This window comes from Saccostrea cucullata, unplaced genomic scaffold (genome assembly GCF_032062105.1).
Source record: "Saccostrea cucullata isolate Sc308-1 unplaced genomic scaffold, CSIRO_AGI_Scuc_v1 ctg368, whole genome shotgun sequence".
Classification (NCBI taxonomy): Eukaryota; Metazoa; Mollusca; class Bivalvia; order Ostreida; family Ostreidae; genus Saccostrea; species Saccostrea cuccullata.
Window position 1 is genome coordinate 385,296 of NW_026930642.1, and position 16,029 is coordinate 401,324.

The window sequence follows — 16,029 nt, forward strand, 5'->3', positions numbered from 1 at the left end:
CAAACAACCGAGACAAAGTTTTTTAAATCAAATTTATTGCACAGTATACATATACGTAAAAATATGTAACATTAAAATCGAATCTTTTTGTTTTGTGTACTTCCTCCACCGAAGTCGGCAGACCTTTTAAACCCACCCCTTCCATTAAACCCCCCTCTTCTATTACCCCCTGAAAATCTATCAGTAAATCCTGAGCCCCTTCCACGGCCACCACCACCAAAGCCCCTTCCCCTCCCCCTCCCTCCACGGGCACCCTGTGAGAATGGCCTGTCCCTCTCCTGTAATTCTGGGAGTTCGGTGGCCCTGCACAAGGAGTCGTATTTTCCGTCCGCCCAGTAATCAAGGACTTGGGCTTCACAGTCCAACGGGAAGTCAAAGACAGCTCCCTGAAATTAAATCAAATTAATATTTATATCTGTGAGAATCCCTCAAACGCCCCTTTACTTATCAATAGACTGTCAAAACATGCGGTATCTACGAAACTAGATATCGTGCACATAAAGCGCACCATTGTACTGCCTGCAGTGTGCATGTATACTGTCGAGTCATTACTCATTCGAGTGTTATGCAATATTTGTTAATTGTAGACTACGAGAATCAATTGAATATGCATAAAATTATAACGGGTAGACCAAGCTTAAGACATAAAAAAAAAATATTGACAACTCTACTGTCCTTGAATGTTTTTTAACTGTTCTATTCAACTGCTCGCGTGGAAAAAATGCACTTAGTCTCCATGCTTGCTTTGGAAATTTTAAACTAAGGTCTCCATGCTTGTTTTGAAATTTTAAACTCTACATGGGCTCTAAAATTAACTTCTTTTATTCAGCATGCCGACTTAAATAGCTAGTCTGTAATTCTGATCAGTACATTAAATCTATACAAAAGGGCCTTATCAATTTGTCACCCACGTGACAAGACATTTGCGTGCCGCCTCTGCTTACCATGCACAAAAATAACTATATTTAGTGCCAAGTATCAATTTTTTTTCTACTTTTGACTTTTAATGTTTTGAAAATTTTCACAAAAATTCCACCCCATTTTTAAATATCTACTTGCCATTCTATCCTTGCATAGAGTTAGCCATCTAATTTTCTCCACCAACTCTTTAGGTAGACATCGCTCCAATGCACGATACACGTAGTTGTTACGCTGAATTTCTGTGTTCGTTTTTAGATAGAACGTCGTGAAGCCCTAGAAACAGAATTGTATAAAAATAAATTGACTGCTAATTTGTCTTTTTAGCAGCATATAATCAGAAAATTGTCTCAACATGGTATATTTTTCCAAATTTTTGGTTTGAGTGGGAATGGGGTTCAACGCTTCCAAAAATTCCTTGCAATAGTGCTGGAGATGTTAAAATCCAGGCTAAGACATATCTCCTTTTAAGTGGAGTTGATCAAAGTTATACAAAAAAATTCTCAACAACTGTGTGTAGTGGGGTGGGGGTGTAATTTCAATTGATCACCATCAGAAGGTATTTACGTTCATTTTGTAGATCTACAACAAGTTCACTTCAATATTTACAACTGGATTTAGATGTAAACATATACAGTTTTATGAAAATAATAGACAGGTGGTGTGTTTTTGGTCCTCCAATGTTCAATTTATAGCAAAGTATTTAATTGCATCCCAAACAATTACAATCAAGATTTGCTCTTATTTTGTTCAAGTGTTATGCCTGAGTTCCAGTTACTCCCATAAATCATTGAATAGTGCACAGAAATAATACTAACAAAGCATGTTATCTAACTAGTGTCTTCCACCACCTGGCAAAGATCCAGGTATACGGGGGCCGGTCGATACGAGTATTTGTTACTTCATTTTCTGAAAACGTCAAGTCGCCTTGTGCTATTTTTAGATCATGTTGACGAATAACGCAACAATAAACTGCTACTGTGAAACTTTATATTTATGGGTAATGGTGGCCTTGAAAGCTAAAATTTTCACACAAAAAAAATCCACTTTTCTCCCCATGCACCATTTATTCTAGATCGTGAATACAACAGTCAATCTTGCTAAGTTTCCAAAGATGTTGGGAGACCTTAACAGTGCTGAAGTCACCTTTCCAACAGATCTTTGATTTACTAGTATTCCCATTTTTGCCAAGTCAATGAATCGGCATACCGTTTATGAAGGTTATGTTGGTTTAGGTACTGATTCATCAAAAGAGAGTATTAGTATAATGGTACTAAGATGAAGCTGTAATGTTCGCTGTCCAGTTAGGAAGGGGGGTGGGTTAAAGGGTTCTTTTTTTTAACACACCCTACTTAATTTCTATTTGTATACCTTTGTCCTGTTTGTGTGTGCTTCCATATTAATCGTGAATTAATATTCATAAAATTTTTTTAATTGTTTAGGTATTGTTAAGAGTTTTGGTTCTATTCCAACTGCACGTTAATGACACGCCTCCCGTGCAGCGCAGTTTAAAAATCTTAGGTGACCCAGTACCTATATCTGTATATTTAAGATTCCAAGAAAAGCCCTTAAGAAACTAAATCGATATGCTTAATTATATTTCTGATAAGTAGCACCTGAATGCCATTACATTTTAGTTTCTGAATGACTAATATATAATTAGACTCCGGGAATCCCACGAGTTACTGATGAGGTGTAGCCCTTCTGTAATCTATAAATAGCATAGTGTCTGCGGTTTTCGTCGGAAAGCATGTGTTGTTTTGAAAATCACGTGAATTCATCAGTTGTATTTTAAGCATTTTCTCAGGATACTATCATAATTAACCCCCCCCCCCCCTCCAAACCCCCTCATCCCGATTTATCTTAAGTTGATCTTGGAAGGTTACGTCTCATCGATTAGACATGACGTAATGTTTACTTTCTGCAGTTAGATTACAGATTCAGTAAAAAAATTGCATGTGACATTTGCACAAAATTAAACATCTAAGACGTTCATACAAAGGGATAATATCAATAATTTAAATAGCAGAATCTATTGTTTAATACACAATATAGAGCCTGTGTATATCTAGGCTAGTTCAGGGACACATCACATAGCTGACACGTTTCTCATTGTTTGCCGAGGACACAGGTACTTTCAGGTGTGTAGGATATGAAACTTAAACTGACGTCAACCATGGCGACCACCGATATTCCATACCTTTGAGGTGATAAGTGAAATAAACAACCTAAATCAAAATCTGAAAATAATGGAAAATATAATTTTTTAACATTCCTTCCACAACAAAGCGACATGCTTGCATTATATAATTTCTTAGTGTATACAATGCGGTCAATGACCTGTCATTCTATACTAGGGATTTATACTGGGTACAGAAAACTTGGGTCCTGTTTCAGAATATGTTATTAACATAATTCATATACACCACACACTATGCACTGAATCTTAAAACTGTGATAATTTTTTTAAGGCAAAATTTTATATTGTTTTTAAGCCTGATTTCCCTCCCTTATTATCAGATACTTTTAATCTAAATAAAACCTAGGAGTTCTAATACCTAACACATTTTTTTTATTTAGTTCAGTTTCAGTTATTCTGCAAAGCATTTCCAAAAACATCTCTGCAAGCTTTGAAAATGTAAACAACTTTGTTCATATAAGTGCCCTGACCAATTAAATGCATGTAAAATATGTAATGCGTTCAGAAGATTCTAGTGCTAATGGGGCGTTTCCTTCACATGCATGTTTAATCCGATTTATTTCCTCCTGCAGTTATACTTGCACACTACTAGGACATGAATGCAGTGTTCCAAAGTTCAATAACCAGGGCCTGGCTGACTGGAAAACAAGCTCCCATTTTTTTTTTACTTCGATTTAATGATGATTATCTCAGGTCTTTGTGAATGAGGTAACTTTTCAAGCATCTGCAGCAAGTGAGCATGACCTTGCAGGCCGCGCGCGGGGCAATACGAGGCAGTTGTTTGACCTAATTACCACAGCCAAAACAGCATATGCTGCACTTGACGGTATAATAGCCCAGCCAGGGATTTTCAGCGATAAATAATATCTATTGATTGGGAAACCACAAGATCTCAATAAGAATGCACAAAAATCAGTATCGATTTATTAAATATTTCCAGAACCTTAGTTCACTCTCTACAAAAGCGTCTTGTCTCAAATATTTAAAAGCAGATTTTTAAATCAATAAGCAGAACCAAATATTTCTGGAAGTCCTCACCCTTTTAATACCCTCCCTAGAATTATGTAATCTATTGACTGTAATCTTTTTGAAACCTACTTCAATGGTTGTCAATAGATAAAATATTAGAAAGCAATAAAAACAAGAGACCCACAAAAGGACATTTTGCTAAGTTTATCAGTTAAATTATCATACAACATGATGTGATTATGTGAACTTCATACACAAACACACACAAAACAAACACTGATAGTCAGCTATCATTATCTGTCCCCCATCTGTCCTACGCTTAGTCTAGCACATTTAGTGTTCGAAGTTAGATAACTCCTACATCTACATAAACTTTGTCTCAAAGAAAACTTGAGTGAACTCCCTTTCCAAGCACCTTATTTTTTGCATTTGTGGATTCGTCTGGTCATCTACCAAATCAACCACAACAAAGCCTATAATATTTCAACATCACAAGGTACACCTCATGATGTTCTCATACAGTAAAATCCACTTGTAACAAACAGACTTGTATTGAACTTACACTCACAGTGACAGAATTTTCATTCCACACAGCTTAATTTTATCAGGATATAACAACATTTATAAGGAAGCAAAAACCGTTTATCACGGCTCTCTATTTACAAGCAGGTTTTACCGTACACATTGAGAATTGTTAATTTAGGTTGAAATTGGCAATGATCTTAATGTAATGACATTTTCAAGCAGAGTAAACTGTTGAAAATTTTCACTCAAGCTAATATACAATGAATTCAACCACATATAATACACTGTGTCATTTTTTCTTTTATAGGATCCTAATTAAGGAACAAGAGTTCACACATTGATTAAGAGATGATGAAAGAAGACCAAACACCAAAGCTAAATCTAAACTCCAGCAGAATTAGAAATTTATCAGATGAGAATTCGGAGGAAAATAAACATGAAATGATTGTGAGCACAATTTGTTTGGAAGGCAAGAAAATCTAATGTGTGTCTCCTTTCATGGAATTCTTTTTTTACATAGGAAGTGGAGAGGTGGCGTAAGCATTAACAAGGTGTCTTAATGGGATATGTGATTATCCAACTTCATAGACTACCTATGCTAACTGATAGTATTCAGACTGAGGAGATTCTGTGATTATTATGTGTTTTACAATCAAAATGTTCTCAATCTAAGAAATTGAGGAGCTCCTCATTTAAGAATGATATTCATGGGATATTAAAGAATTCAGGTATGGAATATGCATCCATCTTGCATGAACAAGTGATTGCTAAGTGATACATCTGTGATAGAAATTAAATTAACATCTATCAGAAGTTATTCTTACAACATTGAATAAATAATGTGGATTAATATTACTGTGAAACAGCAAGAATATGGCATGTGGAGTGATTTTACTGTGAAGCAGCAGAGCATGAAATGTGGAGAAATTTTACCATGATGGAGCAGAACATGAAATGTGGAGAGATTTTACTATGAAGCAGCAGAGCATGAAATGTGGAGAGATTTTATTGTGAACCAGCAGAGCATGAAATGTGGAGAGATTTTACCGAGAAGCAGCAGAGCATGAAATGTGGAGAGATTTTACAGAGAAGCAGTAGAGCATGAAATGTGGAGAGATTTTAACGTGAAGCAGCAGAGCATGAAACGTGGTAAACTGTGAAGAAGCAGAGCATGAAGTGGCTTTAAAGTCATAGAATGTATAGGAGTACAACATTCAAGCTATGGCTTAACTACTACACAAGACACTTACTATTCAAGAATGCTACTCTTGATGGACATTCAGGGCACCAATACAATTCTAAACTTTTTTTAAATGTGATCACAGTGATTTGGGTGAATTTATAGAGCTGACTCATAATGTTCATTTACTGAAAAGGGAGACTCACCTCTTTAGATGATAACATAGAACGGGAGGTGATTTTTGTTGATCCGGATATCAAGGCCAGGGCGGCGGCGAGGGCATCCTCTGCCCCTCTCTCCGTGATCAGTTCCTTGGCGGAGGATCGGAAGTAGTCCAACGTCTCTGCCGGCACACCTTCTATAGACCTGAAGGAACACACAAAAACAGCTCAGAAGGACCATGTTATGTTGAGTCATATAGATTAACATGTTAAATAATATTTTTTTTAATCTTTAGCCAGAATTTTAAATGCTTTTTTAGGAAAGCAACACATATTGAAAAGAAGTTCACAACAAATTTACCAATGCCTTCAAACGAGTCATCTATTTATGAAAGAGATACAGATGGCAACAGAGTAAAAATTTCTGTACCTGTTTTCCTGGTGACAACATGTAAATGTTTACTAGAGGAAACCATTGCTAACAGTGTTTAAATTCCTATCAATGACTAAAAATTATCTTTTTTATATTAAGTATTTAAAGTAATAGATACCATGCAGGAGAAATTGTAACACCCCCTTCTCTCAACTATAATTGTCTTTCCATTCAACTCAAATAATGACATTAATTCTTATTTGAACTCTTTTTAAAATATTATGTCTGAATAAAAGTACTTTGACATGAACAAGAATTTTAACTTTTTGAATGTTCAGGAGTTAGTTCCCTTGATAACAGAACACCCTGGGTGTAACAACTAAATTTATATGTATCCACTATGACAAAAGAGGTTGACCCATAGGAGAAAACAGTTTCCCCAAAAAATTACATTCAAAAATTAATCTTTGTTTGTTGTTTTCTACCATATGTATGTCTAAATATTTCAAATTGGTATTTATACCTAAAATTTATTATTTATAACCTTACAATAAACCTCCAAAGTTGACCGAAACACCAATTTGTCCGTTAAAGCATTTATTTTTGCATGAATTTTCTATATAATATTAAATTATTATCACATTATATAAATTGTGATATTTTGATACGTTGGGATGTAAGGAATAATTTGAGATAGGATTTTTTTTAGGGGCACTCCTCCCCTAGGGTCGAAATTCACAAAAAACCTAAAAAAAAATAAGGAAACCTGATCATGATAATCTGCTTCAAATTTATACCTTCTATTTCTATAGTGAGGCTAGCTCAGTTGATATATGTGCTGATTTTTACACCATGAAAATTTTTAAAGACAAAAAGTTCATAAACCTGGCACACACACTTTTAAAGTTTTAAATTTCGCCTTTTCAAAGACTATTTTAATTTTTTTTTTTTATAGACTTGTGTATTTTCCTTCAATTATCTATCCTTTATGTATGCGCATTCTTGATATAAGAAACACTAAAGAGATATCAAATCATAACAATCCAATGTACAGTTGTCAGTCAGGCAGAACAAACCTCAGTATAAGCACACTTTCTCTGAGGACAAGAATAACTCACTCTGTGTTACTCGATATAGGTATTCTTGGCAGCACTGAGCTGTGATGAATTTCAATTGTATATATTACTTAGAATTTATTCACATTGATTTTGGCTACATATATCAGTAACTGTACTCCACTGAATTTCATTTAGGCCTATATAATTCACACATTTATTGTATCTACGGATATATGTAGCCTAGATATAAAGAATAGAATTTCAGAGACAGTAGACATTACCATTATGCACCATGAGAAGTAAAGACAAATACCAATTACATGTATTACATTTGGAGATAAAAAACTCAGAAAATCAATGAAAGAGTTCCTCCTACCTCTACTCACTAAACTAAGGATTCAGGAAAAAAAAATTGTTATATGTATTCAGCCTAATGTCATTAATCAGAACAGAAATCAACAAGCTTTTTGTAGAGAAAAAAACCAAGCCGGTCCTATAGGTCAGATCCCTATAAATAATAATGAAATGATCCTTTACATGTTTATCATCTAACAAATCCAAAACAACTTTAAACTGACACCCAGCGAAATCACATCATCACCCCACTCTAGGAACTATACAAATTAATTATATTTGACTACAATATAAACACTGTTTCAGTAACAGGTTTAATTTATAGAGCTGAATCTTTGAGACCTACCTTACTGCATCTTCCACTGATGCTCGAATGATCTCCTCTTTTGTTGGTCCAGCAACTCTTTTGAACTTGATTTTCTATGTAATATTAAATTATCAAATTATATAAATTCTTCAACAAGTAAATCACATAATTTACAATAAATAAATTTTCAATCCCAGACTTAAACAAAATATCTAAATTTTAATTCATGTAGTGACTCAAGTTTTCAAAAATTCAATAAATTGTTGGCACCTATGATTACCCTTATCAATGATTTATAACAGAAGACAGTAGTTTGTCTCTTGATACATGGGTATGGACATTTTCTGTAAATTTGTCAACTGGATAAAATTTAGACAAAAAGTTCATAAACCTTGCACACACATCTTGTTTTAATTTATTTTTCTCAGTAGGTCACTAAATCCAAATCATTCTAGATAAAAATTTTTACTCATTAATCCCGTAAAACACTCACCGCTCTATATTCAACATTAGCCAGTTTCATTTCCTCTTCAGGTTTATAAAAACAAATACAGACTCCGTTTTTGCCGGCACGCCCCGTTCGTCCTGAGCGGTGAATGTAGGAGTCTACGTCTTCTGGAGGATTACACTGGATGACGAGATCTACCTCCGGAATATCCAGGCCTCGTGCCGCAACATCTGTTGTCAACAGGACATTGAACTTTCCATCTCTAAAACCCTGTCATAAATCAGATTCTATTTCACTGTCGTTTATAATTTCATGCACTTGAATTTTTCCTTTTAGCGTTAAATTCTTAAATAAAAACTTTAAATAGATATCTTAAGTAATTTGTGTATTAGTTTTCTTGATACTGGCAAGGCTACTAAAATGAAGTACATAAAGTCATAAAGTTCTTTTTGAATTGATTCACACATCTTACTGAAGGATGTTCAAGACATACCTTTACAGACTAGTTAAAAAAAATACCTAGACATACCTTGAGAACAGTCTCCCTCTTTTCCTGTGGAATGCAATGCATACGTGGGCATCTTATGTGATGTATCACTGAATAAACTTTCAGCCTCTTTGTAGAGTTCATTAAATATAATGCACTATAATACCACTGTACACCTGAAGAACATCTCCAATCACAGAGGGACGATCCCAAAAACTGCTGCGGATTGCCAAATGCTAAAAGGAATCAGAAAGTTCACTTTGATAGAAAAATTGTCTGGTTGAACTGCAATGCAAGCCTGAAAGTTCTGCATTTCATTTTTTGCATATCAGGTCCCAAGACCATAAACTGAGAACAGATTTAAGTCAAAATTTTGATTTTTTTGTATCTTGAGCTTTATTTAATGTATTTGCTTTAAAATTTGCAATTTTGTGTAATATTTCTATTCAAATATATGAGGAAAATTTTGTTCCAATATCAAAATTATTTAAAAAGTTATACAGCAATAGTTTGAAATTTTGACTTAAGTCTATTCTCAGTTTATGGTCTTGGGGCCAGATTTCACTTAAAGAAATGCACAAAAAATTGCCTTGAATCAAATAGTAAAAATAAAATCATGATCCTAAAAAAAATCCACACATTAGGCGACTTCTGTTATATTTTAGTTTTAGCAAAAAATTTTATTGAATGGATCGCCAGAATTTGATTCAACTGCTGTGACCTGTCCGAAAGACATCGCAGAAAAAATTCGAAAGCATAAACATAACCCTCATCAAGTTATAGGCAAAAACAGGTTCTGGCAAGAAAGACAGAAATCTCAACAACAGTGATATATAAGGTCGGGGATTTTTTGTGTTATCATCAATTTTATGTGAAATTATGAATTTATCTTGTTTATTGGAGTTATCACAAAACAGGTCTCACATAATTATGTAAAAATAAAGTTTTTGCAAAAAAAAAAAAAACCAGAGATCAAAAGTACCGCTGGATGTTTGTGATAGTGGACATTACCTGTACTGTTGTGGAGGTCCTGTTCTCTTGGTTGTTAATCAGTGAGACTTTTGCCAGCTTGTCTTGCCGCATGTATTTCCTGGCTGTCTCATGAGCCCAAGGGAGGAAGGGTAGCCGAAAACAACAGAGTCTGAGGCCTCTCTTCACTCTCTATAATAAAATATATTCAAATCACTGATCACAACAAATAATAAATTTTATATCTGTTGTTCAAAAAACACTAGCTCTTGTTATATTATGATCTATTGAATTCTTTTCAATACGATTAGTATTCTCACAACATTGAAACAATAGCTAAACAGCATAACTATGGTAATGCTATATGAAGGTTTAAAATGCATTTAAACATACAGTTAATTCTCGATAAACCGCCACCTTTTGTAATTTAGAAATCATGGCGGTATAACGAATTTGGCGATGAATTGAATTTCCCATCTTTGAGGGAACAAGAAGTAGAGTTACCGTTCTTAGAAATACCATTTAGCGTTTCTATTCTTATTATTACATGTACGTGTACATAAAAACATATTTCTAAATTTTAAAATACTTCAAGTAATTTTTTATGTACAATTTGGCTAAAACAAAATGTGCAGTTCTGAAATAAAGACAAGTACATGTGGATGCATGTAAATTTGCACGTCTGATATTGAAAAAAAAACATGCTGAGTCGATCGTCGTGATATCTTGCCGATAGTACGTAAAATGAATTCTTGAATAAATTCATTGTTATTTCATCATTGTTAATGAAACGTTCACAATTTATACAGTATAATTTTTTTAAAGCAAACTTTGCAAGGTTTAAAGCAGATATTATCAAAATAATATCGTTATCGGCATAATTTAACAATGACCGCTTTCGTGGCGAAGCCATGACTAAATGATTTTTATTAAACAGAAAACAAAATTATTATAACACTTCACTTAAAAGTAATGTTTATTTAATTCTTATTTAATTATTTAATTACATGTACCTTGTTTGGCTTTGCATGCTTTACAACAGGGATAGCGTCAACCAATTAGCCGCGCTTCACTGACCACATGCACCTGTGGCGGTATATCGAGATAATTGACACTTGAAAATGGACGTTTGTTTTGAAAACAGGGTGGCGGATGGCGGTATGCGAATTTGGCGTTATAAAGAGAATTTTATATAGCAGGAAAAACGTTCTTGGGAAATCATGGCGGTATGGCGAAAATGGCGATGAATCGAATGGCGATAATTCGAGAATTGACTGTAATATTTTGTTTCGACCCAGGTATTCATTTCAATATCTTCGTTTAAATGTAAAATAGATTTGCTAAAAGAGATATGTCATGTATTACAATAACACGTTTGAAATCACATGACTTTGTTGATCACTTGATGGACAGTTCTAAAAACTTTCCAGACACTGCACAAAAATCACAACAGTTGCAAGTGAAATTATTGTGTGCTTTTTGTTTCATTTATAATTTAAGATTTTTAAGTCAACCTTTGGTGCATTGTTTTTCTCCGTAACTGACCTGATTTGTAAGCAGACGATATAATGGTCTCTACGTCCTCCGCGAAGCCCATGTCCAGCATCCTGTCCACCTCGTCCAGCACCACGTGTCGTACCCGGCTAAAGTCCAGGTTACCCCTCTCTATGTGATCCTTGATACGACCAGGCGTCCCCACAAGGACGTCTATTCCTGAGTTGATGGCCCTCACTGGTAATGTAGGATAACAACGTTAATTCAGACAAAGGGAACAGTTCTCCACACATAATACAAAATTTTGTTTGATAACTGTCATCAGTTTCTAATTATCACTGATACATGACAACACAAATATTTGAAGTCTTTGAAGTTAAGAAAGACAGTAAAAATATACTTTCTCTACAGAGTAAGTATTCTTAGCAAGAACATTGCATCTGATTGCATCAATACACATGTACATACAATAAACAGACCACTTCTATCATGGTGGAGTATGCTCACTTTGTTTTTCATATGGCGTTCCACCATAGAAGCATGCAACGTTCAGCCCTTCACCAATTGATTCAAACACATCCGAGACCTGTTTGGCCAGTTCCCTGGTGGGCACCATGACAATGACCTAGAAAATGGACAAATTGTCAGTACATCAAACATTTTAAACTGAGAGTCTAGGTTACTGAGGCAGTGGAATGAATGAAAAACATGCCTTTGGACAGTTTCGTATTCTCTGTGTTCTCTTCTTCTGTAAGACTTCTACAAGAGGCAGTGCAAAGGACAGCTAGAAAGAGAGATACACAAATTAAGACTTTAGAAATATTTCCTCCTCATTAAAATTATTCCAAAAAAATCCAGTTAATCTTTTCATTTCCACAGAAGTAGGTAGCATTGTGTGACTTGAAACATAAATGATAATATTCTGCATACAGCTTCCTAATAAAACTGTGAAAATTAATTGTAAATATTTTTTTTTAATCTTACCATATTTTATTTTTACATGAATGTATTTTTAAAAACTCCTCCTAAACAAAGACTTTTTTTTATTACCATTACTGTACTATATTATCTTTAATATTAATTTAAACTCACTGTTTTTCCTGTGCCAGTACCTGCAATGATTTATAAAATAAATTGTGTCAATTCCTTAAATTCTTAATTAAAATATTTCATTGACTCAAAAAAATTAAAGCAAATAAATTAATGTCCATCTCTTCCAAATAAAAAAAATCATTTACTTATGTGATATTCTATTTATCAAAAGAGACATTCATTTTTTCTGACACGGTTAAACATAATATGTTATTTTTACTCTGAGAATTAAGCATACAACTGTAAAAAATCATTTTGACTTACGTGCTTGACCAATAACATCCTCTCCATCATATATGTGATTAAATGTTTTGTACTGTATGGGAAACAAATAATTTATGTTTTGTTCTGAAAAAAAAAAAAATCAAATAAAAAATGTGGGATACTACATGTGTACAATTCTTCACTATTTTTTTTTTTTGATTCCCAAGAAATAATAAATACTGGAACCAGTTACATTTAAATAACCAAGATTTTCAAATAAGACCTTTCCATTATTCTTTAATTTTATTCTATAACATGACATAATTTAAACTTACTTTGAAGTTTTTGAACTGTGGCATCTGATATTCTGAAGTTTGAGAAATCCCCTAGAATTTCTCCCTCTGTTTTCTCTGACTTTACTTTCGCTTCATCCAGACACTTTTCAGTCTCACCATTAGTTCTATAGTCAGTGTCTATTGGTTCAGATTTGATCTTATCCACACCTACACCATGTCCATTTTCAACGACCGATTTCTCGTCTTTTTTTGATTTTTTCTTTTTCTCTTTGACAACAATGTCTTCTTCCTTGGATGAAGTCCCATCTGTCTTCTTTTCTTTTTTAGATTTCTTTTTCTCTTTGATCACTGTGGCTACCTCTTCAGTTCCATTTTCTTCCATTTGTGAATCTTTCTGATTCTTTTTCTTTTTTCCTTCACTCTGAAATACATGTTTACAGGTTACAATGGAATCATACAACATTGAATCTGTAACTTTTTCTCAAGAAGTTCAAAAATAGTTTACATTAGACATTATTAAAACTACTGATTACTACCTGAAGTTTTACAAGGTATGAACAATGAATGCTTTTTACCATGATTAAATTTTATATAATAATTTCATATATCACACATCCTAAGTTCCACACCCTTTGTTTTGTTCTCATCCTTCTACAACCCCCACCCCATCCGAAACAAAAACATAATTAAATCAAAGCAAAGCAAGCTTATTGTAGCAAAAAAGGGCAATTTCTTTTTTTTTTTTTTTTTCATTTTACAGTTATAATCTACCATCAAGCTATTCAAAGTCTCTTGATAAATTGCTTAAGTACTCTGTGATTAAATATTTATGGAAAGCAATGCATGAATTTATTACTGAACACAGATATATTCATTTTGGAAATAAAAAAAGGATAGGTCCAAAAGAAATGCAATAGGTTCCATTTACATGTACTGTCATTCTTTTTAAATGGTGTTGTGTGACAGCTACACCTAAACAAAAAAGTCAGAGAATAGGCAACAATACTCTTATCAAATAAGCATGTGGTTGCAAAATCTTTGTAAAACCAATCAAGTACTTGTTGCCCTACTGGATGAAAAGTTTATTTATCATATACATATCAATTTCCTTGTTTTTGTTACTGTTTATTTTACAGACTTTTATCTGATTTTTCGTATCACCAAACTGTGGTTTTCCGAATCCATATCACCACTCTCTGAAACTGATGATGTAGTATGCAGAAACATGACGTTATTTTTCTTGCACATTAAAAAGTTCCTGGATATTATGCTTTGTTTAATGGATAGATATTACATAATTTACCTCTAAAGTTTTATTTTCATTTATTTAGGGGGTATATAATAAATTTACCATCATCATGATCATAACAGTAACTTGATATGAAGAGCCGCATCATGTCTTGTTGACAGGTGCGGATCATCAGATCAAACTAAACGAGACAGCATCTCATTTGATCTGATGATCCGCACCTGTCAACTTGACATGAGACAACCCTTTGGATCAAGTTACTGTTATGATAGCATATATTCCTAAGAAAAATGAGGGACTGCTCAATTCAGAAAAACTTTCCTTTTCATTGGAGGTCAACTAGCAGAGCTTCATAAACCAGTGTGATTAAGTCTAACTTGAAGCACTATATAAATATAAAATCTATAAACTGATTTTTTTACCTTTGCATCCTTGTCTTTTTTCTTCTTCTCTTTTGCACTTTTTTCTTTAACCTAAGTAAAAAAACATTCAATTATAAATAACTACATTTTAAAATTTCTTTGTCCTAGATAAAATTACAAATTTATAGTAAAAATACTTTATTATAACATTTGACGTGCCAGGAACATATCTGACTCAGTTCTTCTATGCCATCTTCACAAGAGTCGAGAAGGAGCATGGAATTGAACATTTCTCACAATGTTTTACATTTTCTTGCGAAGTCAAATACCAAAAATGAGGAGGGGGTGTGTTAAATGTCAAATATTTAGGGAAGCATTTGGGAAAATTATAAACTGATCTTAACCTATTAGTCTATTACAGGGTGGTATCTTCACTGACTATAAGGCAATTAAAAAAAAACTCTACTCTTCCAACTATTGAACTAATTTCGACATTTGTCAAATGATTTGATACATCATATCTTTGATTTTCATTTCACAATTACACTGTAATATGCTGATTTATGATATGGTATACATGATGACAGCATCATTACATGGTTTGTGACCACAGGTACTTGGGCCTCAGTATTTAAATATGTATGTAGGATTTTAAACATATCAATAAGGTACATACACACGTCTAAATCAAGACCCAAGTACCAGAGTTGGTGACCCCATAGATTCTAGATTTCAGTTTTTTAAAAAATATTAAAAAGATCACTTACCTTTTTAACTTTTGGTATAGGTTTATCAGCTGTGTCTTCTACCTTTACTTTGACCATTTTCACTCAAAAAAGTAGATTTTTTAATCAAAAACAAACTTCACTCTTCTATTGCGTGTACACCGACCTCGTATTCGCTTTGTTTCGAATAAAAAGCATTCCGATCCCGATGCAAAACTTAGAAGCGACGCACGGATCTAAACACTGGTGGGTGGAGAGGGGACCTTGGCCTCCCCCTTTTTTATGCCAAAAATACTTTTTTTTTTACAATATATCTAAAATATGTTTATTTTGGTAATGTACTCGATAAACATTTACAAGGTGCATTGTTCACGGCGGGGAGTCTACGTCATCGTACGGGATTAGGACACACAAAAATGGAGGACAAATGCTCCGCTTCGATGTAAGAAATTGATATTTTTGCACTTATAAAGAATGGCTATTAAATCAGTATCCTGCCTAAAGTATGCCAAAGAACGTCAACTTCAATATATATTGTACGTTTATTCCTGATAGAATCTTATTGCTCCAAACACTTCGACACAGTTTGAAAACAAGTGAGAAAAACCCGGGATGTGGGGCACACATTTTTTAAAATTCGACCTATTATTCGCATGTC

At 33.7% G+C, this 16,029-nt stretch overlaps 1 pseudogene; it reads right to left on the reverse strand.

Annotated features, from left to right (window-relative positions):
* Nucleotides 1-15,536, reverse strand: LOC134229412 (nucleolar RNA helicase 2-like; annotated as a pseudogene).
* Between the last annotated feature and the right edge of the window lie 493 nt (nucleotides 15,537-16,029).